Source organism: Tenrec ecaudatus, chromosome 3, assembly GCF_050624435.1.
Source record: "Tenrec ecaudatus isolate mTenEca1 chromosome 3, mTenEca1.hap1, whole genome shotgun sequence".
Classification (NCBI taxonomy): domain Eukaryota; kingdom Metazoa; phylum Chordata; class Mammalia; order Afrosoricida; family Tenrecidae; genus Tenrec; species Tenrec ecaudatus.
In genome coordinates, this window is record NC_134532.1 from 6498064 (window position 1) to 6522896 (window position 24833).

Below are 24833 nucleotides of genomic sequence, written 5' to 3' on the forward strand. Positions count from 1 at the left end.
CATGAGTCACCAGGAGTCTCCAGCCTAGCTCCAGACTTTGGGAGGAAGCTCCATGAAATAAATCCTCTTTCTCTCTACGTGTGTGTGTGTATCCAAGTGTTTCTCTACTCGTATATATAAAACAATAACAGATATATATATATATAATTATAACAATATATTACATCATATAACAATCATTTATTTTTGTTATTGTTAAATACCCTTGAGTCTATTCTGCCTTATAGCAACTCTCCGTACATCAGAACAAAACTTTGCCCAGTCCTGCGTCACCCTCCCCCTCGTTTCTACGTTTGATCCCATTGTTGCAGCCACTGTGCCAAACTATCTCATCCAGTGTCTGCCTCTTTGTCACTGGTCCTCAAGTTTATCAAGCACGACATCCATTCTCTAGGGGCCAGTCTAGTGATGACATATTTAAAGTACGTATGATGAGTCTCCCCATCCTGGCTTTCAAGGACTATTCTCGCTGTCCATCCAGTACATTAATTGTTTGTTCTTTTGGCATTGTATGGTGTATTGACTATTCTTCACCAGCATCATAATATAAAGGTATTAATTCCTTTTCTGTATTTTATTCATTGTCCATTTTAGCCAGGCATATTAAATAGCTGAAATTATCATCACTGGGGTCAGGTGTACCTTAGTCTTCAAGTGACATCTCTTTCATTCTTTCTTTGTATCCCTTTTAGCATTTTAAAGCATTTCACCCAATACAAATACTTCCTTTGATTTCCTGACTGCTGATTACATGGGCATATAAATCCCCTCTGTCTGTATGTACAAGGGGGTTTCAAAAAGTATGTGGAGAAATTCTATTTTTTTGAATTCCATTTTCCATGAATTTATTAAAGCCCCTAGGTCTATGTGGAAATATCATTAGTTCTCTTTCCTTCGAGAACCCTAAAGTAGGGCCTTTGTACTTTTTCTATCAGCTCAGAATGACATTCCTACCTATCCCTGGGGTGCTTTCTTTTTAATGCTCTTAGGGTCATATGTGAAAAGTGTGTCCCATAGAGGTATCTGTGCGAGTCCGGGTACTTTACAGAAACAAATCTACAGAAACTCATGCATAAGAGTTTTATATAAAGGGCAAGCACGCAATAAGAAACATCCCAACCCAGTGCTGCCCAAGCCCACAGTCCAACATTAACCCATATGTCTGACACCAGTCCACAAAGTCCTCCTCCATCTCACAAAACAGATGCAATGATGCCGACTGCAGGAGGAAAGCCGAGTCAGTGAATGTGTAAGCATCTCAGCACTGGCAGGGGTCTCCATAGGGCTGCTCCAGCACACAGGGCTGCATTGGGGTAGGTCCATGTGGCTTCTCCTCGGGGATGTCTTGCAGGAAGTCAGCCTTGCAAGCTGAAGCAGGGAACTGACTAAGGCAGCTGCACCCTGGTCCAACCATAACAAAGCAAGAGACCCGAGAACTAGAGAGGTGAGGCTCACGGAGCCATGCATCTCCCTGCCTTTCAATTAACCCCACATGTGTTTGCCGGTCAGGTTGGCACAATAAATTTTATATCAGTATCTCCTATTCAAAATGGTGCACTGTGCCATTCTATCCTTTCTCTCTGCACTCTTTAATTCTTAGCCCTTTGTTATATGATTTACATGTCTCATACATATTTATTATCTGGTTTATTTTTCACTAGTATCTAAGTCCCACAAGGAAAGACAGTCTCTCTGTTCTGCTTAACCAAAGCAACCTATCTTTGAGGGGATATCTGAGTTATTTTCAAAATCACACCAAACCCTTTGCCCTCTTGTCCATTCTGACACATGGCAATGCAAGTGTTCCAGCACAGAACTGCTGTATAGGATTTTCTAAGTCTGTGACCTTTCAGATGAACATGGTCAGGCCTTTCTTTCAAGGGACCTATCGTAGGTTGTAAACACCTTTTTTTTTTTTTAAAATAACTATTTACACCACTCAGGAACACCCTGTTTATTTACTGCTTTTCTCTTGGTGACATATTACTTCAGACTGTATCAGAAGGGCTGAATGAATTTTATTTATTCAAATCACAGCATTTACATCCAACACAACTCATGACTTTCAAACAACAGTCATTGCGTCCTAGCATGCATTTTATTTATTTACTTATTTATCTTATTAATCATTTTATTGGGGGCTCTTACAGATCTTATAACAACCCATAATTCAATTGTACCAAACACACTTGTACATATGTTGCCAACATCATTTCCTAAACACTTTCGACTTGAGTCCTTTTTATCAGCTTCTCTCTCCCCCCTCCCCCTTCCTATTCTTGTGAATCTTTGATCAATCATATATTATTATAATTTCAGGTTTTACAGTGTCTGTTTTCTCCCTTCACCCACATTTCTATTATTCATCCCTCTCAGTGTGTGTGTGTGTGTGTGTGTGTGTTATAGCCTTGTGATCAGTTCCTCCTTTCTCCCCTTTCCCACCCTTGTCCCCCCGCCATCATGGTATTACTACTCCTACTACTATTCCTGGTGAATTTGCCTGTCCTGGATCCATGTATCCAGAGCATTTATCTGTACCAATGTATGTACTCTGTTATAGCCGGGTTTGTAAGGTAGAACTGGTCATGATAGTAGGAGGCAGGAAGCATTCAAGAACTAGAGGAATGTTGTGTGTTTTGTCTGTGCTATACTCCAGTCTGGCTGAATCATCCCTTCCTTGTGACCCTTCTGTGAGGGGATGTCCAATTGTCTACAGATGGGCTTTGGGTCTCCACTCTTGCCACCCTCATTAGCATCAATATAATTGTTTGTTTTGGATCTTTTGATACCTGTTAACTGAGCCCTTCGACACTTCGTGATCACACAGGCTGGCGTGCTTCTTCCATGTGGGCTTTGTTGCGTCCCTGCTAGATGGCTGCTTGTTTAACTTCAAGCCTTTAAGACTCCAAAGCCTATATCTTTTGATAGTCAGGCATCATCCTCTTTCTTCACCACATTTGCTTGTGCACCTATTTTGTCTTCAGCGATCCTATTGGGAAGGTGAGTACCTCAGAGTGCCAGGTTAATAGAACAAAGTGTTCTTGTATTTAGGGAGATCTTAAATAGAGGCCCAAAGTCTGACTGCTATCTTAATATTTAACATATAAATATATGTACATTGGCCTAAATCCCTAGTAATATAAGTTAATATATTTACATATATACATGCCTTTACATATACCTTTATAAATAGCATTTGCCTTCTAGTTTTTTTTTCTCTATTTCCTTTCACCTACCTCTTGTCCCACTATCATGCTTGCCCTCCATTTGGTTCTTAGTAATTCCTCTTGGATACATTGCACTTGATCAAACCCGACCAACCATTCTACACCCTCCTCCCATCGATTATAGGTCCCTCATTATTCCCTTGTCCCTGAGTTTGTTGACTCCCTGCTGAACCGCTGCTCCCATTTTTTTTTCTCCTTGGGACTGCTTATCCTGCCTATTTTATATAGGTAGACATAGAGAAAAGGAATAGAAAGAAAAAAAAGCCTTTATGTAATTCCAGGTCTGTCTGCTGACCCTTGTGAATGTGTCCACTTGGATCTGAGGAGGTGGCAAGCCATGCCCCTGAGTCAGAAATGTATTTTGGGGATTCTTCAGGGACTTCGTTACTTTGCTCCCCTTGCTGCCCTGTTGCCCACCTTTTGTATTTTGTCCTTTTTTGTGTAGGGCAGACTGGGCACAATTTCTGCACTCTCCACTGCTGTCCCCCGTAGCATTATGGGTCAGTGAGGGGATCTGTTTGCATTGGTTGCTCTGAGCAGGCATGTCATCCTCGGGGCTTGGTGGGCTACGATGAAGTCCACTCTCTCTCTATTTTTGCCCTCTTAGTTTGCTCCCATGTTGTCTGGAAAGACCCACCACTCTTCCTGGGAGGGGGTTAACATAGCTCAGGTGGCTCTGGACCCTTTGTCCTCTCTGTTAGTTTGCTGTTCCATGCCATTATATTGACCTCAAGGCTTGGCATTCCTGGATGACATCTGGTCCCTCTCTTCCATTCCTGTGGAGACATAAGCAATTCCACCCCCATGGGTGGATTAGTGCCTTGTTCTTCAACCCTCTCATCTCTCTCTTTTTTCTATTCTCCTCCTTTTTAGTTGGCTGCGATATGCATCCCTGGGTTGGGTCTGACCCCTGCCAGAGTGCCTGGATTTCGACCTGGGAATTATGCATTAAGTAGTTTATCCTGTATGCCCATTGTGCTTTTTGAGCTTTCCTCAGTGGACTCATGTTGTACCCATGCCTTTGTGCTTGGTTAATTTCGCTTAGTATAATTACCTCCAACTCTTCCCAGGACACTATGTACTTCATGCAGTCGTCCCTGCTTTTTAGGACTGCATAGTACTGTGTTTTATGTATATAAGAGAATTTTTTAATCCATTTATCAGTTGATGGAAATTCAGATGGTTTCCATCTCTTTGTGATTGTGAACTGTGCCAAGATGAACATCGGAGCGCAGATGTCTGGTCTTGGTCTGTTTCTTACTTCTTCTGGGTATATTCTCAGTAGGGAGATTTCTGGATCATATAGTAGCTTGATTTCCATTTGTTTCAGGTGTCACAAGGTTGATTTTCCACAGTGGCTGCACGTACCTACAGGACCGCCAGCAGTGGATGAGAGTTCCTATCTCACGCCCTCCAGTACATTGCTTTCTGAGTTTTTGAAATAAGCTATCTTTGAGTGTGTTAGGTGGTATCTCATAGTTGTTATAATTTGCATTTCCCTTATGGTTAATGACCAGAAACATTTTCTCATGTGTTTATTGGCCATTCAGATTTCCGCTCTTGTGAAACATCTACTCAGGTCTTTTGCCCATCCCCTAGTGGGTTATTTTCTTTTTTCTTATGTAGGCTAGTAGAGTGTTGTAGATTTTAGCCCTCTGTCTGATGTGTCATTGCTAAAGATGTTTTCCTAGTCTGTGAGCTCTTTTATTACTCTCTTGGAGAAAGAAGTCTTTTGATGGACACAGATGTTTTACCTAGTATGAATTTTAGGAGTCCCTATGTGTCATAGTGCATTACACGTTGAGCTGCTTACCCCCTAATTCAGTGGTTCTCAACCTTCCTAATGCCGCCACCCTTAAATATAGTTCCTCATGATGTGGTGACCCCCCAACTATAAAATTATTTTCGTTGCTCCTTCATCACTGTAATTTTGCTACTGCTATGAATCTTAATGTAAATATCTGATATGAAGGATGTATTTTCATGATTAAAAATTGAACATAATTAAAGCAGAGTGATTCATCACAAAAACAATATGTAATTATATATTGTGAAATATTTATTTCTAATGCCAAATAAATGAAATTTTGTCTTGAAGCATGGCATAGCATGGGTAACAGTCTTCAGGCCAGGTACTCTTATGTGGGCATATCTGCATGTGGGCGGACCCGCCTGGAGACGGATAGATGAGCGGTGTCTCTGTTCCTAAGACCATCGGAAATGTATGTGTTTTCCAATGGTCTTAGGCACCCCTGTGAAGGGGCTGTTCGACCCCCACAGGGGTTGCGACCCAGAGGTTGAGAACCACTCACTGCTCTAGTTGCTTTTCTGGTTAAAGATGACGGTCTCTACTCCCATATTTGTGGCCTTAGAAACCTCAGGGCCAGTTCTCATCGTTCCTATGAAGTCGCTCTGAGTGAGAACTGACCCCACTGCAGTGTTTGTGTGTGTGTGGTGCCAATAGTGCACTTCACAGAAAGGTTGGCCATTTGAACCTACCCAGAAAAGTCCTGGGAAAATGGCCTGGAGCTTTTCTTCTGAGAACCACAGCCTTGGCAGTCCTCGGGAACACAGTGTCCTCGGCTGCTCCGTGAGAGAAAGATGAGATTCGCAGCTTTTGCAAAGATTTACAGCTTTGGAAACCCCTAAAAGGCCACCATGATTCAGAATCAACTTGATAGTAATGGGTTGGATTAGATATTCTATTATCTCTTGGGTGTTTATTCCCTTGACCTGGAAACCCCAGTCATGTAATGAACTTACCAATCACTTTGTAGGAAAAAGATGAGGTTGTCTGTTTACATAAAGATTTATAATCTCAGAAACTTAAATGGGGCGGTTCTACTGTGTCCTATAGGATCACTATGATTTGGAATCAATTCGATGGCAGTGAGTTTGGTTTTGGGTTTATTACCTTGTGCTAGCTACAAAACTGTGCCGAGAATAGACTTTCAATGCTTATTTCTATTTTGAGTTTTGCCCCAACCAGTTTGTATTGTGGAAAGATCATGAGCTTGGTCATCAATGATTATGGACTTGAATCCTGGGTCTGTCACTCAAATGCCACATGACCTTCACCTGTTACTAAGGTCTCTGAGATGCAATCACCTCAACTCTATAAATAAAATAAGAATGACAGCAATATGTTCTGTACAAGGATGGCTGCCTGAGGTCATATGTAAAGAAAACTGTTTTAGAAATTTCAACAGCATATGCTCCACATCTTAAAATAATAGTTTTATTGACCTCTTAAACAATCCAGTATATCCATTCACATAGATTGTGATTGATTGTTCAATCCCATTGAGTGGGGCTATACAGTGATCAATGCTATCAGAACCCCATTTCTTCCTTCCCCCATTCCTTCTCTTCCCCTACCCTCAGGGAACCATTACTCCTGCTACTGTTTCTGCAGTGATCTATCTTGACTTTCATGTACCCAAAAAAAATCTTAAATTTACAAATGAACATAATCATATCTAACATAATTAATGAGGCAAACAAATAACAGCCTTATTATGAGAGGAGGAAATATTTAAAAACTAGCAGATAAGTATGTGGCTCATCAGTGCCATACTACACCCTGTTCCATGTGGCCCTCTGGAGAGGGACTGTCCAATTACCTTACAGGTGGGTTTCGTGTCTCTATTGCATCCATGTCACTTCACATCAAGTTGGTTGTGTGTTTTTGAACTGATATCTCTTCCTGTAGAAACTTCATGATCACGCAGGCAGGCATGCCTCTTCCATGTGGGCTTTGTTGCTTCCCTGCTAGATGGCTGCTTGTTTTATTATAAACCTTTAAGGCCCCAGATGCTATATGTTTTGATAGGGGGACACCATCAGCTTTCTTCACCACATTTGCTTATGCACCCATTTTGCATTCAGCAATTGTCTCAGGAAGGTATCATGCAATTCCAAATTATTAGAACAAATTGTTCTTACACTGATTCTTGTTACACACACATACATATCAAGATATGAATATATGCTGATATTTAAATTTTATTTATTATTATTTTCCTCCTACCATACAATTATGTTTACTCCTAATTCACATTTCAGTAATTCCTCTCAGATATCATTCAGTTGTTCAAATGCATCACGAGAAGCTACCCTCTCCTTGATGACAATTTTTGAGCACTCTTGTACCTGTCATTATTGGCTCCCCACCCCCTCCTTCTCTCCCCTCCCATGACCTCCAGGAATCATCAGTCCAGTTGCTGTCTCTGTAATGTTGTATATCCTGGATTACTTACATAGATAAACATCCCCCAAAGAAAAACAACAGAAAAATACACACAGTCACAAGTCTAGCAAGAACAATGACATAGAACTGATAAATCCCTCTATGTTTAAAGAAAGATAAGGACAAGTTAAAAAGCCATCAGCCCAGTCCCCATTTCTCACAGGGCTACCTGTCTTGGCTCGCACATAGCTTACCGCACAGACACCTTTTTAGTCTTCAGTAATGAAGTCCGAAGGGAGAACACTGTATAGGTCCAATGACTATTCCAGCAATCAGGGATGGAGGCGTCTAGTGCCCTCCCCCCAGTCTTTCAGTGTGGCCCCCTTGTGATTAATCCACATCCAGTTCAGAAGGGGTGCCAAGTGTTGCCCTCTAAGTCCAAAGTCTACACTAGGGATTCTCTTCGGACTTTGTGGTCCTGCGCACTTCACTGGTCTGTTGCACTCTCATCTTGGTTTGCCCCAAGGGGGGCAGATCAGACCTACTGTCTTCCCAAACTGTATCCTTAGGGCTTCCCTCTGCAGCAGTCATCTTGCGCCAAGGCCGGCTGTGCAGTCATCTCTGGGAATGAGCTGCTCTGAGCAGTAACATTGCCACTGTGAACTGGCACACCCGAATGAGATCTACTTTCACTCTCTCTTTCCTGGGGAAATAGAAATAAGACCTTCCTTTCGGTGGGTGAGTGTCCTGACTCCCCATTACCATAGTTGTTCTTATCCCACACCTCTGTGGGTCTTAAAGGCATATGATAAGGGGGGGGAGGGGCCTTTCAGCACAAGTGGTATCTTCATCTGGTGTTGATGACCGATCATTGGCTCTGGTCTGGCTTTTGCCAGAATGCCTGGTCCTCAGCCCGGGAATTGTGGTTTGTGCCTGTGTTCCCATTCTGCTGTTTGAACTTATCTCAGTGGACTCATGCTTAACATATTTCTAATGGTGAATAAAGTCACATTGTTTTTTATTTCTTTGAAGACACATAAGTGAGGACTGTACTTATAAGGTGGGGTCAGCCCAAGATAGATAATGGGCTAGTTTATTAAAGTCCCAAACAAACATATAACCAAACTTGAGCTGATACCAAGGGTTCAAGTAGAAAGAAAATGTTTTTAAAATGATGATGCCTGTATTAGTCGGGGTATTTTAAAGAAACAAATCCACAGAAACTCATGTATAAGAGAGAGTTTTATACAAAGGTAAAGTGCGCATCAAGAAAACCATTCCAACCCAGTGCTGCCCAAGCCCACAAGTCCAACAGTAATCCATTAACCCATATGTCCAACACCAATCCACAAACTTCTCCTCCATCTCACAAAACACACTCAACGATGCCGACTGCAGGAGAATAGCTAAGTCAGTGAATGTGTAAACATCTTAGCTCTGTCCGGGGTCTCCACATGGGTGCTCCAGCACCCAAGGCTACATTGGAGTATATCCATGTGGCTTTTCCTTTGGGATGTCTTGCAGGAAGTCAGCCTTGCCAGCTGAAGCAGGGAACTGCTAAGACAGCCGCACCCTGGTGCCACCATCAGAAAGCAAGAGACCTGAGAGATAGAAAGGCGAGGCTCACTAAGCCATTTATCCCTCTGCCCTTCAATTAACCCCACTTTTGGTTATTGGCAAGGTTGGCACAATAAACTAACTAATTCAATGGCAAAATATACACAAATGTGCTTAACACAATGGATGTATGTCTGGATTGTGATAAGAGCTGTAAGAGCCCCCAACAAAATTATCAAAAAAGAAAAAAAAATAAAACCTCTTATCTTTTGTCAGTTTTTATTGCTTTTCAGTCCTAAAATGCTACTTAAAATTACCTAGAAATAGAGTGAGGTGAGGGGTAATATCTCTTTTGCAAAAGACCTGTGAATTATTTAGGCAACATGAAAAGGAGAACATGAGATGACACACATTCCCACACATTTATATATATGTAACTCTGTTTCCATTTATTTAAAACTTGTATGTTAAGTTCTTGGTCATTTAACAGAAAAAATAACTCAAACAAACAAAACAACTAAGCACCCAATTGCATATACATTAATGCGTTTGTATCGGAATTTTCAATTTCATTTCTAGAGCAGAAGATAAAGACGACACCTTTTTCTGTATTTGATTTGTAATGTTGTCACTGAGCTGTTCCTGCTCTATCCTGCCCTCTCCATGCTCCCCTTTCTCCACCCCCCCTCCCCCCACACCCTGACCCGGCTATTCTTTATCCTCTTTTCTCTGATTCGCTGCTGTTTTCTTAGCTTGCTGTTGTCTCTCTCACTGATAGAAACCATAAGTCACCATTTGTTAAAAATCTGTTGTTATTTTGATAAACATCCATTTTTTCTCCTTGAAATCCCTCAGCCACTATCCCCTCCTCTCCCTGCCCACCACACACACACACACACACACACACACACACACACACACACACACACATATTTCAAAAGACTGAGAAATATACTTGGTTCAGAGTACCTGGGAACCCAAACATTAAATCACAGTCCTTTGTGATTCACTGTCAAGCAGATGTAAACTGCTTATAAATTTTACCTGTAAGTCACAGCAGTTTCCAGCATGACTACAAGAAATTTTTTAAAAAAGGGTCAGGAAGCTGAAGGTGAACAATCACAAGGTAGAGAGGCACAAACTACCAGGGAGCTGAGGGCTCTGCGTCAGCTCCATCCCAACAACTCAGAGGCCACACAGGGCCCGAAAAGGGACATAAACTTAGGATCTTAACAGTCGTTTGCAGAGAGATGGAATGAGAGACTAAAGTCCCATCTATCTCCATCTTGAAGGGAAAGCGGGGCTTCTGAGCTGACTAGTAATAGAGTTTGAACTGCCTCTTCAAAATAGCTTTATCGCTTGAATTACTGGAGCTATACTGCCCTGAAGGCGCTGAACCTGCACTTGAATAGCCCTTGTGTTCATTTTACTCTCTCTCTTTTCAGTGTTCTGTTTGTTAAAATACAGCAACCCCCTGCATCCTGGCCTTTAACGGAGGCAGGACCCGAGGCTTCCTGTCCCCGGTGGGCATGTCCCACTGGGATGCCCAACACTGGAAGCTCTCTGTGAAGATCTAAAAATACCACTGGAAACCGTGGGGTGCTTTCTTTGCCTAAAGGGGCCCCAGAATATAGAAATGCTCGTGTCATGGGCCATATTTAGAGTCCACAAGCTCCAGAGAATATAAAACGAATGGTGGGCTGCAATTCATTGGAGAATTGAAGGAGAACTCTTAACAAATGCTGTCAGCGTTACACTCCGCCATGCTGTCCTCCTTGGGACGCAAGGGCTATAGAGGAGGCAGCCATCTGGTCCTGTGGTCATGACAGACGAAAACGGAATGTGATGCAAACAGCGATGCCATGTTTCTAAACCATGACGGGGAGAACTTGCTCTTTTGGCTGAACTCTGAGTCTAGGGTGATCTGATGGATAAAGCTCTGGCTATACAAAGACTGACATTTCAGTCATCCAATGCACAAGCTTTCCCTGTGTGTTCGCCTGTGCCACGGCACCACAGTATGCTTGGTGGACAAGCAGACAATGTTCTTGCTCTCGTAGAGTTAACAGCATATTACTTCACATCAATCTTTTGTTGATGCCAGAAGACAAGGAATCAAAGCAGATAGGCTTACTTCCTCGCTATTATTGTCTTACAAATATATTTTGAACACATTTAGAGATCACAGTGGTGGACTGTCTGTTAGTGGTGTTTTAAAAGCTTAATATCATCTAGTCCATTGTTGAAATTTGATTATAAAATATTAATGTGAAAATAATTGCTAACTACTTCATGAATTTCTTGGTTTTCCTAATGGGGTACGAGGCTATGAAAGCTGATTTTAAATGCACAATTCTTGTGAAACATTAAGCCCAACGGAGCCTATTGTAGATTCCAATGTATAGCAATACAATAGGGCAGAGTAGAAGTATTTTTGCAGGGTTTCTGAGACTGTGAATCTTCCCAAAGCTGATTGCTTCATCATTCTCCTGGGGATCGGCTGGAGGGTCCCACATAACAATCCTTTGATTAGCTGTTCAGTGCTTAATACACTGCACCACCAGGAGTCCTTAGGAAAACATTGCTATCAACTCGGCAGCAGTGAGTTTGGTTTAACGTTGGTTTATGGGGTATACATATAGCTTTCAATATAATCGATCAATTATCCTTCATTAAACTGAAGTTTATAATGTTTAATTTCTTTACAGAAAATTCATTTTGGCTGAAATTGGTTATTTAAGATGTGGTGGGTTACAGATTAATCAAATCGAATAAATCGAATTCATTGGCCCTTTCTTTCCTCTTTGTCTTAATTTCTAGTCAGCTGCTTCCCTAGATTTCCAAGGTGATTTATGTCTCATTGTTTACAACAAAATTTGGTACTTGCTGTACCACATACATAGTCACATCTCATTTCATAAGCTATCATTAGCTCCTTTCACTTGCTTAAATTCCAGCCCTGATTGTATGCAGATGGTCTAGAATAAGTAGCTCAGGTGGCTCTTAAAATTCAATACTCAGGGGATGATGGTTGTCTGTTTCTTGCATTAACCAGAAAGCTTTGCAAAAGGACACATGTAATTAGTAATCACTAGCTTGCTGGAAATGAAGAAAACAGATTCAGAATTTAAACTAAGACTGCAATTACTCAGAACTGCATTTCAAGGAGGAAAGAAAAGACTTTATCATGTAGGATTTATCACATCCAGCCAGTAGCTGGATAAACCGTTAGCACATAGAGCCCATTCTGAGAATTGCCTTGATCATCAGAGGAGCTGTTGTTCTGGACTATCAAGTAGATTCTGATGCATAATGCCCTTACGTGACTTCCAGGTGGAAGAATAATACATCCCATGGTATCTTTTAGGATGTACTCTTTATGGAAGCAGATTGCCAAGTTTCCTCCCACAGAGCTTCTGCATGGGTTCAAACAGCCAACCTAGATAGAAGAAAAAATACCCTGCAAGGCAGACACCACTGCGTTTGTAATCTATGTGAGTAGATAGCAAAATATTTATTTGAAATGAATTAGTGTGTTTATTTTTTGTCCTGCAAAACTCTAAGGTATTTGAGGAAACGCTAATGATGTTTTGCAATTTCAACTTTGTAGTGTCTTGTTATTAAGGAAGACATAATCCCTCCATCTCTTGGCTTTGAGGGAAAAAGTCACCTAGTTGTGCCTGATATTGCTTTAGCCAAATATCACCTTCCTTGTCTCATGTCCTCGAACCTTCTATGAGTTACCTTATCTCCATACATAAATAAAAATGTCTTCGGTCTTCTTTAAGATACAAAGTCCTTATATGGGCATTATCAGGGATAAATAGCTGAGAACCACACACACTTCAGTCATTTAGTCATTGGCTAAAACCCAAGGAAATATGAATAATAGTAGGTATGCACATTGCATCCTTACTCACTGCCATTGAGTCAATGCTGGCTCCTAGTGATCCTACAGGACAGGCAAGAACTGCCCCGGTGGGTTTCTGAGGCTGTAACTCTTTATGGGAGTGGAAAGCCTCATCTTTCTTCCACAGAGTAGCTGGTGGTTTCAAATTACCGACCTTGTGGTTAGCAGCCTAATGTGGAACCCACTGCACCACCGGCACTCCACATTGTATTCTAGGATGGTATGAAGATATAAAGTGAGGGTGGATGATCCCTTCAGGACCAGGGGTGTGAGGGGCAATACTGGGGGAGTAGAGGGTGAGTGGGTTGGAAAGGGGGAACCGATTACAAGGATCCACATGTGACCTCTTCCCTGGGAGAGGGACGGCAGAGAAGGGGGGGAAGGGAGACTCCGGATAGGGCAAGATATGACAAAATAACAATCTATAAATTATCAAGGGCTCATGAGGGAGGGGAAAGTGAGGAGGGAGGGGGGAAAAAAGAGGACCTGATGCAAAGGGCTTAAGTGGAGAGCAAATGCTTTGAAAATGATTAGGGCAAAGAATGTACAGATATGCTTTATACAATTGATGTATGTATATGTATGGATTGTGATGAGTTGTATGAGCCCCTAATAAAATGTTTTTAAAAAGTATACAGGCTAAGATGTACAATGCTGAGAAACAATAACATCACAAGTTGATGTTTTTGTCTAATAAGGATTTCTTGACATGTTAAAAAAAAAGATATAAAGTGAGAAAGGATGTCAGACTTGGCCGAAGGGTCTCCACCTTTGGACATAGGCTTGTTAAGCTTCATGATTAAGGAAGCACCACACACCCCTATTGTAGTCAGGGCAAGCACAACAATAGTGAGGTGAGGAGGTGGCTCTTGGGTCCAGCCTATCCGGACAGCTCCGTGTTGGTGTGTAGGAGAGTACTGGCTTTGCTCGGGCTTCATGAGGGGTCTAGTGTTTTGGCATGCGCACAATGTGTCAAGAGAGCAGCAGGTGATACAACCGAATGATGGATTGTCATAAGATGGGTAAGATCACCCCCCAATAAAATGACTAATAAAAAGATATGAAAATAATAATATTTTATAATTTATTAAGGGGTCACCGGGGTGGGAGGGGCAGGGAGGGAAAAAAGAGGAGCTGATACCAAGGTCTCAAATACAAAGTAAGTGTTTATCAAATAATGATGGCAACATGAGTATAAATAGCTGTGAAAGCCCCCAATAAAATGATCTTCAGAGAGAGAGAGAGAGAGAGAGAGAGAGAGAGAGAGAGAGAGAGAGAGAGAGAGAGAGAGAATTTATTGCACAGGCTTTTCTGGTTCCTTTGTGAGCAAGATTGGGGGACTGAGCTTCAGAGCTAGAATTGATTAAATACTCGGCAGCACTGGAGTCTATGGACTTTGGTAGAAAGCCCTCTCTTTCTTTGGGAGACCTGTGGCAATAACAAATTTGGACAAATGTTACAAGTGGCGGTGAATAGAAATTTTCCATTTCTTCAGTATGCCTTGCTCAACCCACAGATAACTTCCAAATCTCAGAGATCGAAGAATCTTAAGCACTTCTTTTTCTAATTTATTTTTCCTTTCTTTTCTTATTTTGGTATAACGTTTTTTATTCTTGAGTTCCCCCCCGCCCCACCCCGAGGAAGCAAGAATACAGAAGCTAAGTCTTCCCCTGTGAAGGGAAAAACCAACAGTCAGCTAGTACACCCGGCAAGCTGTGAGCTAGAGCCAACATTTTACAGTGTTTGCGCTTTGACGGTTTTGTGATAACCATGTAGTCCCCCTGGTCCAAGAGCCACAAACTCAGAACCTGTCTGGCTTCTATTATACATCTCCCTTCCCTAAGGAAAGGGAAAAGTGGGCCCCCTCGCTTTGTGGCTTTGCGCCAGAGAACCAAACACTGGGCTGTTTCAGCATGCCAGACTTTAAAACAGCCCCGTGAGGCGGGATCACCCGCTTTGGCAGGAGAAGCCGTGTAATCTTTGCCAACCTGATTACACAGCTGGAGCCCACAGCCAGGGCAGGCCTGGCACAGGACTGTCACCTGCCCAGGAAGGACCTAGCGAGACACCTCCCTTCCCTTCCTCTGTTTGTTAACCTTCCTGAGACCTTCTATCAAAAACACCCTGTTCTGGCAACTTGGGTGAGTGGGAATCCTTTTCCATAAGCCCAGAGCCTGACTTCTAGAGGCGAGGGAAAGTTAGAAGCAAGTGAAGACAGGAGAGGGAGATTTTCAGGGGCGTATGTTGCCAGTCCCTCTGGGGGGTTACTACGTGGCAGGGACTAGTACCAATGAAAAGGGACAGGCCCTGGAGACCCAGTGAAAGAATGGAGTCCCCAACCTTTCTCAGTAGGTCATTTGCTTCCTTTTATAGTTTCCAGGGAAGTTTAAACATCTTTGTCTTTCAGGTTAGGTTTGAGTTCTCTAAGTTGCTTATTTTGTAACTGGGTGTCTGTGGGAGGGTGAGGACTGGTGGCCTCCATGGGGGTGGTGGTGGTGGTGGACTATTGCTTGCCCGGGGGGCACTCACTTGCTGCAGCATTTTGCGGGGTACTACTATGATTGGGCAATCCATTCTGTCACTAAGTCTCAGACTATGGGGACGAGGCTGACCGCTCCACGGTAGTGGTTCCTGGCCTCATCACAGATGCGGTGGTTCACCGTATTGTGAAGATCCTTTCCTCTGAGGTTGCTTAGATCGGCTTTGGCTAACAAGGGTCTTGCATTTCTCCAGGAGGCTGTGGGTGACCGGTGCCAGAGTGCAGGCTTTCAAAGCTTGGTAGAGATTTCCAGGAACATGAGCAGAATCCACCGGTCCTTGGAATTGTTTCATTAGTGTTCCAGGAAGCTGTGCACCTGCCCTATGCTGGTGATGGGCCGGATCTTGTCATGGACCTTCTCTCTGCAGTGCTCCAGCACAATGATAAAGGTAACTTGCTGCTGCTGGAATAGCTTCAATGTTTCAAAGGAATTCTTCCACCTCATTCATTGTCTTCCTGGGGGCGGGAGCGGGGGAGACACTGATGAGCGGGCAGCAACCTCTTTGTCTGCTAACTCCCGGTTGATTCAGGTTCTGAATTCCAGGCTACTGCTTGGGTGGAGGGAGCAGAGGAGAGAGGTCCAGTGCCCTTGAACCTTGCTTGCCCTACAGCAGCCTTCGCCTCACAGTGCGTCCTGAAGCTGGTGTTTCTAATTTCTTTTTGCTATCAATTTTTTTGACTTGTGACTTATTTCTGGAGGCTGTTCCCCTTTTTTGGTCCCACATGGAACATGGCTGAGGTAGTTAGTTTATTGTGCCAACCTGGCCGATAAACACATGGGGGGTTAATTGAAGGGTAGAGGAATAAATGGTTCAGTGAGTCTGGCCTTTCTAGTTCTTTGGTCTCTAGCTTTGTGATGGTTGGACCAGCGTGCAGCTGCCTTATCCAGTTCCCTGCTTCAGCTGGCAAGGCTCACTTCCTGCAAGACATCCCTGAGGAGAAGCCACATGGACCTACCCCAATGCAGCCCTGGGTGCTGGAGTAGCCGTGTGGAGACCCCTACCAGCACCGAGATGATTACCCTCTCACTGACTCAGCTTTCCTCCTGCAGTCGGCATCATTGTGTATGTTTTCTGAGATGGAGGAGGACTTTGTGGATTGGTGTTGGACATATGGGTTAATGTTGAACTTGTGGGCTTGGGCAGCACTGGGTTGGGATGTTTTCTTGATGTGCACTTAACCTTTTTATAAAACTTTCTCTTATACATGAGTTTCTGTGGATTTGTTTCTCTAATGTACCCAGACTAACACAATGGCTAAAGAATAGACTTATACCCAGGCCCCTGGTTTGTCAGTTAGATTGCACTTTTCAACCTCTCTTGCCATGTGACTAAGGTGGACTCTGAGCAGATGTGGTTTGTTACACTAGCAGCATTAGTTTTAGAACATTGGGGTTGCTTGTCCTTCTAATCAAATTATAGCAGTTCTGACCCATTAAATGGCAACTGTTTTGCGCAGACAGGATCACTCTGAGTTGACATGGATTCCTTGGCAGTGAACAGCAACAGTATAGAAATACCAATTTTTCTGAATCTCTCAAAAGGTTTCTCAAAATCCCATAAAAATTTTTCAAAATAAACAAAGGAAACCCCAAACCAAACAAGTCAGGCCTATGGGAAAAAAATAAACTATGGGTATACCTTTATTTAAAGTAACCTTCATTAAAATAAAGAAGTTAAGTTTCACTAAGCAATAAAGCAAATAAAGGAAACAGGACTGAAAAAGTCTGTTTTCAAGGTAAGAGTGACTAGATCATGAGAAGAAATGGTAATTCTTAGTCTTGTGATTTTAGGACGTCTAAGCATCTGATCCCTTAAGACTGTTTAATTTACTTTGTGGTGGCTGCTTAGAACTGGCCACATGGTAAAACATGGACAGTTATGTACAATTGAACAATTTATTTTCCAGTTGCAACTATGCTTAATCAGCAAACAATTGGGTTATCAACTGAACACAGTGTTTAAAAGTAGTCGACTTAAAAAGTCAATCATTACTTGACTATGTTGCTAAGTATGTGTATGTTTTTAACTTGTATAATATGGCTGACAGTTATAACCCCTCTATCCCTCGCTCCCCTTGTCAGGTCTTTGTCTGCACTTCCTTTAAATGCCAGGCACTTGTGCTTAAGACTTTGTTCAATTTACTTTGTGGTAGTGTTAGGTAGTTTACAGTAGGGACTGGGGCATCCATTGTACATGCTCAGAGGTCTGAGTTACCAGCCAATGAAGGAGTGGTACACTGCGCATACTCAAAGATTCAGGTTTCCGACCAGGAAGGGGAGGTACTCCTGGGTGGGGGCTGCACCTGCATTGGCCCACCTAGGCCAGTTAAAATCAATTCAGCCAATGGGCTTGGCCAGGGTCATCCAGGACGCCTCCTGTGGAATAATTGAAAAGGCAGGAGCCCGGAGCTGACTGTGATTTTCCGAGCAGCTTCTAGGGAGGCTGCACAGAGTGAGGAGCACTGCAGGTGCCTGTGTGAACCTGAAATGTCTTCTAACTCTCATAAAACTTACTTGGATCACAAACCAGGCTTCGGTGTGAATTCTTTCTCGCGCAGAGCCAAGGACCAAGGTATATCTCTTCCCTGTTTCCCTTGACTCTTAGGAGGCCACATCCACATGAGCCTTTTGTTGGCAAGACTTTATCATAATTTTTCTCCTTCCTGACAACAGATGACTGGCATTGCCTTACTCTAGAAGGCTGCAGTGCAGTTAGCATTCATTGATCTGAAACCACACTAACTACAGAGGATGCTGACAACAGCATTCAGCTGTCGTGGCGGGAATCTGAGGAAGAAGACATCCAGTGAAGATTTTAAGTGGACAGAAGTCACTACTGTGAAGTACTGACTTGAAAGAACATCTTCAGCAGATGGGGGTGCAATGCAAATTGAAAGGGAAGCAGAAACAATGAGAGGCTACCAGACAGAGGAATAGCCAATAGCAAGAATATCAGAAATCATTGGTGGTTCTGATTCTAGAATGCACTTAAAACATATTTTTATATTTCAATATTCCACATATTTAGAAATATCATTGCTACATACATTTAACATGGCGGTGATGCCTCTTCCTTCTCCCCATGTACATCTCCTGCCTCCACTTCACCCTACAGTACAACGTGAATGGTATTTAGAGTCCAAGAAGCCATTTACTTCCCAACCCAAATGCACCACAATCCAGAGTTTATTCCTCACTTACCCTGTGAGCTCAGAATCATAATTGGCACCAAAAATGACATTTTCTCGGGAAAATTCTAATGTGTATTCAGCTTACAGAGACAGAAGTATGACTCCAATTGTCCTTTGGTGGAAGAGGAACATAAGTGGCACAAAAGGATGAATGTTCAAGTCAGCGTGACCACCCAGTCCTCTGGGCAGAAGTGGCTAAACCACATGTAACCCAAAGACCTATTTCGGATGTCTCCAAGAAGGTTAAAGGGCCCACTGTCTTATCAACAGCCCACAATTCATGGACTTTTATGATTTCTCTTTTTAAAATTTTCACTAGCCCTTTTGGAAAACTCATTCTTTGCCCTTCTACTTTGTTGGGAATCCGGGCAAATAAGTATTTAAAAAAAGAAAGAAAGAATTTTGAAATCTCTGGGTAGAATATTTTACCCTTAGGTGCTAATTCTTTTATTTAATACTTCTATTGGCACACACTTCATATATCACACAATTTAATAGTTCAACCATATTAAGAAGTTTTGCAATCATTGCCACCATTAATTTCAGAATATTTTATTCTTGTGCTCATTGTTGGCACCCCATTTCCCACATTCTCCTCTGTCATGCCCCAGATACCGTCTCTAGAGATCTACCTATCCTAGATTTCATATAAAGAAAACCATACAAAACACAAATAGGAGACAAACAAACTATTAAAACTGATACAACTGTAAAATGAGTTAACAGAGAGATCAAATGATAAAATATTACATTTTAATTTAGCTACAGCTACCATCATTGACTTTAGAATGCTCTCCGATAGCTATTCACATCCCTGAGCTATGGTCAGAGGGGATTTAATGAAGGCTTAATCTATGTGGGGATCTTCCACGTGGATTTTGGGTTTCTACCATAGCCATCCACAAACCAGATGTGTTTAGAATTTCAGCCCTTGTATGCTTTCCCTCATTCAGATTTATATTTTATTATTGACAATCCATGGATCACACCAAATAAAACCAAACCAAGCTCATTGCCATCAAATCAATCCTGACTCATATCCACCTCCTTGGGTTTCGGAGACTATAACAGTTTAAGGGAGTAGAGAGCCCCATCTTTCTCTGGCAGAGTTGCTGGTGGTTTCAAACTACCCACTATGTGGACCACAACCCAACACATAATCACTACACTACCGGGGAGAACAGATTTTGATGCTGATTCTTTTAAAGCACTCTCTTAAAAGGAATTAGACACATTCATATTTTAATTTAGCTACATTTATAATTTTAGAATTACAGACTTGAGAAGTACTCTTCCTCTTTTTGATATCCATCATTGTACACTAGGTATTTTTAACATTCTCAAAAAAATTAAGGGTAAGAGACGGCACTCAGGATGCTAAATACGGGAACGAAGAGACAAAATCATCAAGACTCTTTTGAATGGGACACATAATTTATAATTCTCCATGCCTTTTTGTAGTATTATAGGTACTTGGAATAAAATTTAAAATTCTCAACCATTCAGATGATATCTTTTTAAAAATTGCTTTTTTTTTGGAGAAAGTCTATTTTATACTTCAATAGCAGTCACATACAACATATTTTCCATGCTGTCCAGCTTGTTTCACTCAACATAATGTTTGTAAGTTTTATCAGCATTATTGTGTATGATTGCAGTCTACCCAATCACATTGCTGTGCAGAGGTGCATTTCATGAATATATTATAGTTTGTTTATCCATTCTACTTTTGACGGACATTTGAGTGGTTTTCAGCTTTTGCTAATGTGAATGCTATTATTAACGTTCTAGCAAATGCTTAAAAAAACCAGTTTTATTGATATATAATTTACATATCATACAACTCAATCATAAAAAAGAGTTGTGCAATTATCCCCACAATCAATTTTAGAACACGTTCTTCTTTCTTGTATTCATTATTAGCTCATCCATTCCCCCTAACCTCCCTTGCTACTGTCAAAGAAACTTTTTTCAGTTATATCTCTATATTTTTCAGTTATATCTCTATAGATTCACTTGTCCAGGATTTCATATATAGTAAAACATTAAAAAAATTAACAAAATAAACCAACAACAATAATAAAAGAAAACTGAAAAAAAAATCTCAATCAAAAAGAAAGCAGAAAATAAAGAAAACCGGAACAAATTTTAAACAGGTCAAAGAGAGAACAAATAAGGAGAACAAACAGATTGGAACCTAATTCCATCAGCATTAGTCCACTTTCCAGAGCACTCTCTCTGATAGCAAAGCTATTAGTGAATGCCTTTTGAAGACCATGCGTAGGAATTACTGTTGGGCACAGATGTAGGAGTGAAAATGATGTGTCTTCTGTTCAGATTAAGTGCATATTATGTCACCCAATAACTTAACTTGCTTGCTCTTTGTTATTAGTTTTCAGTGATGTAAAATTCATGAAATCCATCCTTAAGATGGTCTCTAATTTCAGATGGGATATAATCAAGATACTATTTAGCGCTTATGGACTTTAACATTTTTTTTCTTCAGCTTGAATTTGAACGCTCCTATAAGCAGTTGATGGGTTGTCCCAGAGATCTCCCTGGCCTTATTTTAACACATGATATCGAACCTTTCTCATGTACTGACTTTGTCTCACATATTTTGGGCATGTTATCAGGAGAGGCCAGTTCTGGGAGAAGGATGTCATGCTTGGTAAAGTAGAGGGGCAGCGAGAAGGAGGAAGGCCTCCCACAAGGTGAATTGACACGGTGGCTACAACAATGGGCTCAAACATAAGAACAATTGCGGGGTGGTCCAGGACCTGGGGCTGTTTAGTTCTGTTGTGTTAGAGTCACTGTTAGTTGGAACTGGCTGGATGGCACCTGACAACCACAGTGAACGTCTCCTGCTCCTTTACACAGATGTAAGAGACTCGAGGCCTATGTATTCCATCAAGTGAAGTCATAAGTATAGTTTCCACTTATATCAAAACAAGTATTTCCAATGAATATGTGGTTGGTCTTGACAAATTCTATCATGTGATTCACAGAGACATTTCTATCACCGAGGCCAGATTTTCAACCACTGGCCCTTCTTCTTTGAGTTCGACTTTGGCTTTCCAGTTATCCACAAATATCGGTGCATTTTGGTTGCACATTTGATCATCTCCAGCCTGCAAAGTTGGGTAAAAATCTTCAATCTTTTCATATTTTCTGTCATGTGAAAGCAGAAAAGAAAAAAGAAGACCATAATGGAGGTCAAAAAACATTTTGAAATCTGCTTTTTTATGTAGTGTAGCTAAAGCACATGGAGGAAATGATGAAGTAAACTAGCATCATAATTCTAAAGTATCTGTTTTCCTTCAGTCTTTCTTATTTGCTGTCCAGCTGTAGCATGCATAGGAAATTATCGGAAATACTATAGTTTGGGTGAGGATCACCATAGTTCTGAAAGTGACATCTTTGCTTTTTAACAATTTAAACAGATCAATCCACAACAATGAATACTTTGGCCAGCCCCAAACTTATGTCTTTGCCATATGCAAAGTATATTAATTCCATCGCGACACCACAAAAGTCTTACATGTCAACTCAAATTCGCAATCTTGTCCTCTGTAGTATCTAAATAAAATATAGGTGATACTTTAGACATTCAAATCTGGGGCAAAAGTTCTCTTTAGTTGTTCATCTGTGAGATCTATCTAGAATACAAGTTATCTGTTTCTGAAGTATAATGGTAGAAAAGTACATGGTAGACATTTCTAACACTAAGGGAAACTAGAAGGAAAAAGGAGTAGTACCCACCAAGGAACAAATAATCCTTAGAACAAATTGCATCAGCTCTCAAGGGTTGAAAGCCATCTGCTCTTCTCTGAGACCATCTTGGCAACGGTCCTGACCTTCAGACCTTGGTTGTTGGCCACATCATCAGGATTCTTGGTTTCAGCTATATTTTCCAGGCCCATGGGTTCAGCAATTCTGCCCCCTCAACTTTACTGCCTTGACTTTGATTACCTTATTCATCTATAATTCTAAGTCCTTAGCATTAGTAGGTCATGTTCTTTTGCTCTTTGCATGACAGCCTCACTTTCTTAGTTTTGAGTAATGGTCTCATCCTCCTCCTGGTGTTCCTTAATGGCAGTCCTCCAGTCTGGAATTAAGTTGATTAAGATCCTACACTTTGAAACCTAGGTGGCTGTGGACCTGTCCCTTGAGATCCAAGAGACTGTGGCTCCATTCTTTGAAATTGAGAAGATTCTGCTTCCTGTCGTTTATCCAACAGTTTTGCTGGTCTTAAAACAGCAAAACAGTCTTTTCTTTTCTTAGAGAAAAACAGATGTGGCCTGCCTATAGAATTCCAAGAGGCAGATAGTTTCTTCTCCTTATATTCTTTCTCTGTCTCCTCAGTCAAGGTTGATGAGTTTTCTGGTATGGTAGTTGGTTAGATCCATACACTGCAAGCTTAATTGCTTTAGCAAAAGATATGTAGCCATTCCCTCGGTAAAATTTAAGAACATGTGTTGTAGCAGATACCCAATCTGTCAACTTGAGAAGGGGTGGAGCCTGGCCTGTCAATCAGGTCATAGCCAATGAGGCCTCTGTGTGGCCATGGTCTTCTCCTGATGATTTTGGGATCTCCTTTCTTCCTTCCTGGATGCAGGACACACATTCTCCCTGTGAGACATTCCTGTTGACAGGCCACATGGAACTACACTGATGGAACCAGTGCCCTGGAGCTGGGGGAGCCACATGGGAGACCCACACTGGCGCTGAGATGCTTCCACCCCCGCTGGATCCACAAGACTTTCCACCCATTGGCCTGTGATCTTCCTGTATTCAATGTTATTACATGTGTTGTGTGAGTCTGAAGAGAAATTTATAGACTGGTAATGGGCATAAGGGCTAATATCAGACTTATGGACTTGATCTGCACTGGGCTGGGATGTTTTCTTAACATATAATTACTCCTTATATAAAACTCTTTATTATATACATTTGAGTGTCTATGAATTTCTTTCTCTTGTCAACCCAGACTAATGCATATGTCCTTAGCTTAACAACAATTTTTTTCCATATATAAGGTATAGTTTCATTTTGAACATTAACATAACAGAAACAACCCATTGCCAAATGGTACTAAACACAGACACAGAGTTTAAGATTTTCCAAACTTTTTTTTGAGGTCTAATTCTATCCGTAAACATCCTGCAGCTGATTCCTTTCCAAATCCCTTTTAAAATGAAAGGGAAAATAACTAATATAACCAACCAGTCAGTTTACTTGGAGCTCTTCCAGTTATAGGACTGAAACTTCCACTGCATTGACAGTCCTTGCTAATCACACAACAAGTTCTGGCTTTTGATAGCAGATGCACAAGCCTGACGAAAACAGCACATTTATATGGTGATCCTAAAATATGGGTAGAAAGAAACAGTGTTTTCAGAGTCAAATTATTATGTCTTAGCTTATCCACTTTTCATTGTGGCTGTCGCCTTTTTCTCCCTGGCTGCTGATGTTGAAAATAAGTTCACGAGGATGGATCATGCATTGTTACCATTTCTGAGTGAGGCACCTCATGTATGCAACTGAACTGCAACCTTGTTAACATTCCATCCTTAGTGTGCTTTGCCTGGAGATTCAGTTGGTTAGCGCTGTGAGTTTGGCTATCGTCACTCATCAAGACAGTCCGATCTCATGAAGCTCCCATGCACAACAGGCTTGGACTGCTGTGATGCCTAGGCTTTAATTGGTAGCGGTTCAAAAATAGATCGCCAGTCTTTCTTTCGGGTCTTTTTTTAGTTTGAAAGCTCCACCAGCATCTATTGAATATGACAGCAGCACACAAGCGTCCCTTCATAGACAGAGGGTAGCTGTATTTCAGGTACATTGGCCAGGTATTGAACCCAGGACTTCCGTTCGGAAGAAGAGACTTCGCCAAAGAAACACCCACTTCCCTAATTTAACATTGGGAATATTGACCAATTTTAAAACTTCAGTGAATGAAAACAAGAACAGCCATAATTTCAATGCTAGCATGAGCAAACATGAAGACTAAATGTCTACGTTACTTTAACCGCACATGGAAGGTGGCATGCAACTGGGTTAAGTAAGTAAGTCACCAAAAATGCACACTACACAATGTGTGGAAATGACGTAGGGTTTGGGCATGGTGGAGAAAGTGATGTTATTAAGAATAATGGAGGTTGAGATTTTTTTTTCTTTCTTTTGTTTTGAGGAGTAAGATTCGTAAGTTAAAAAAAA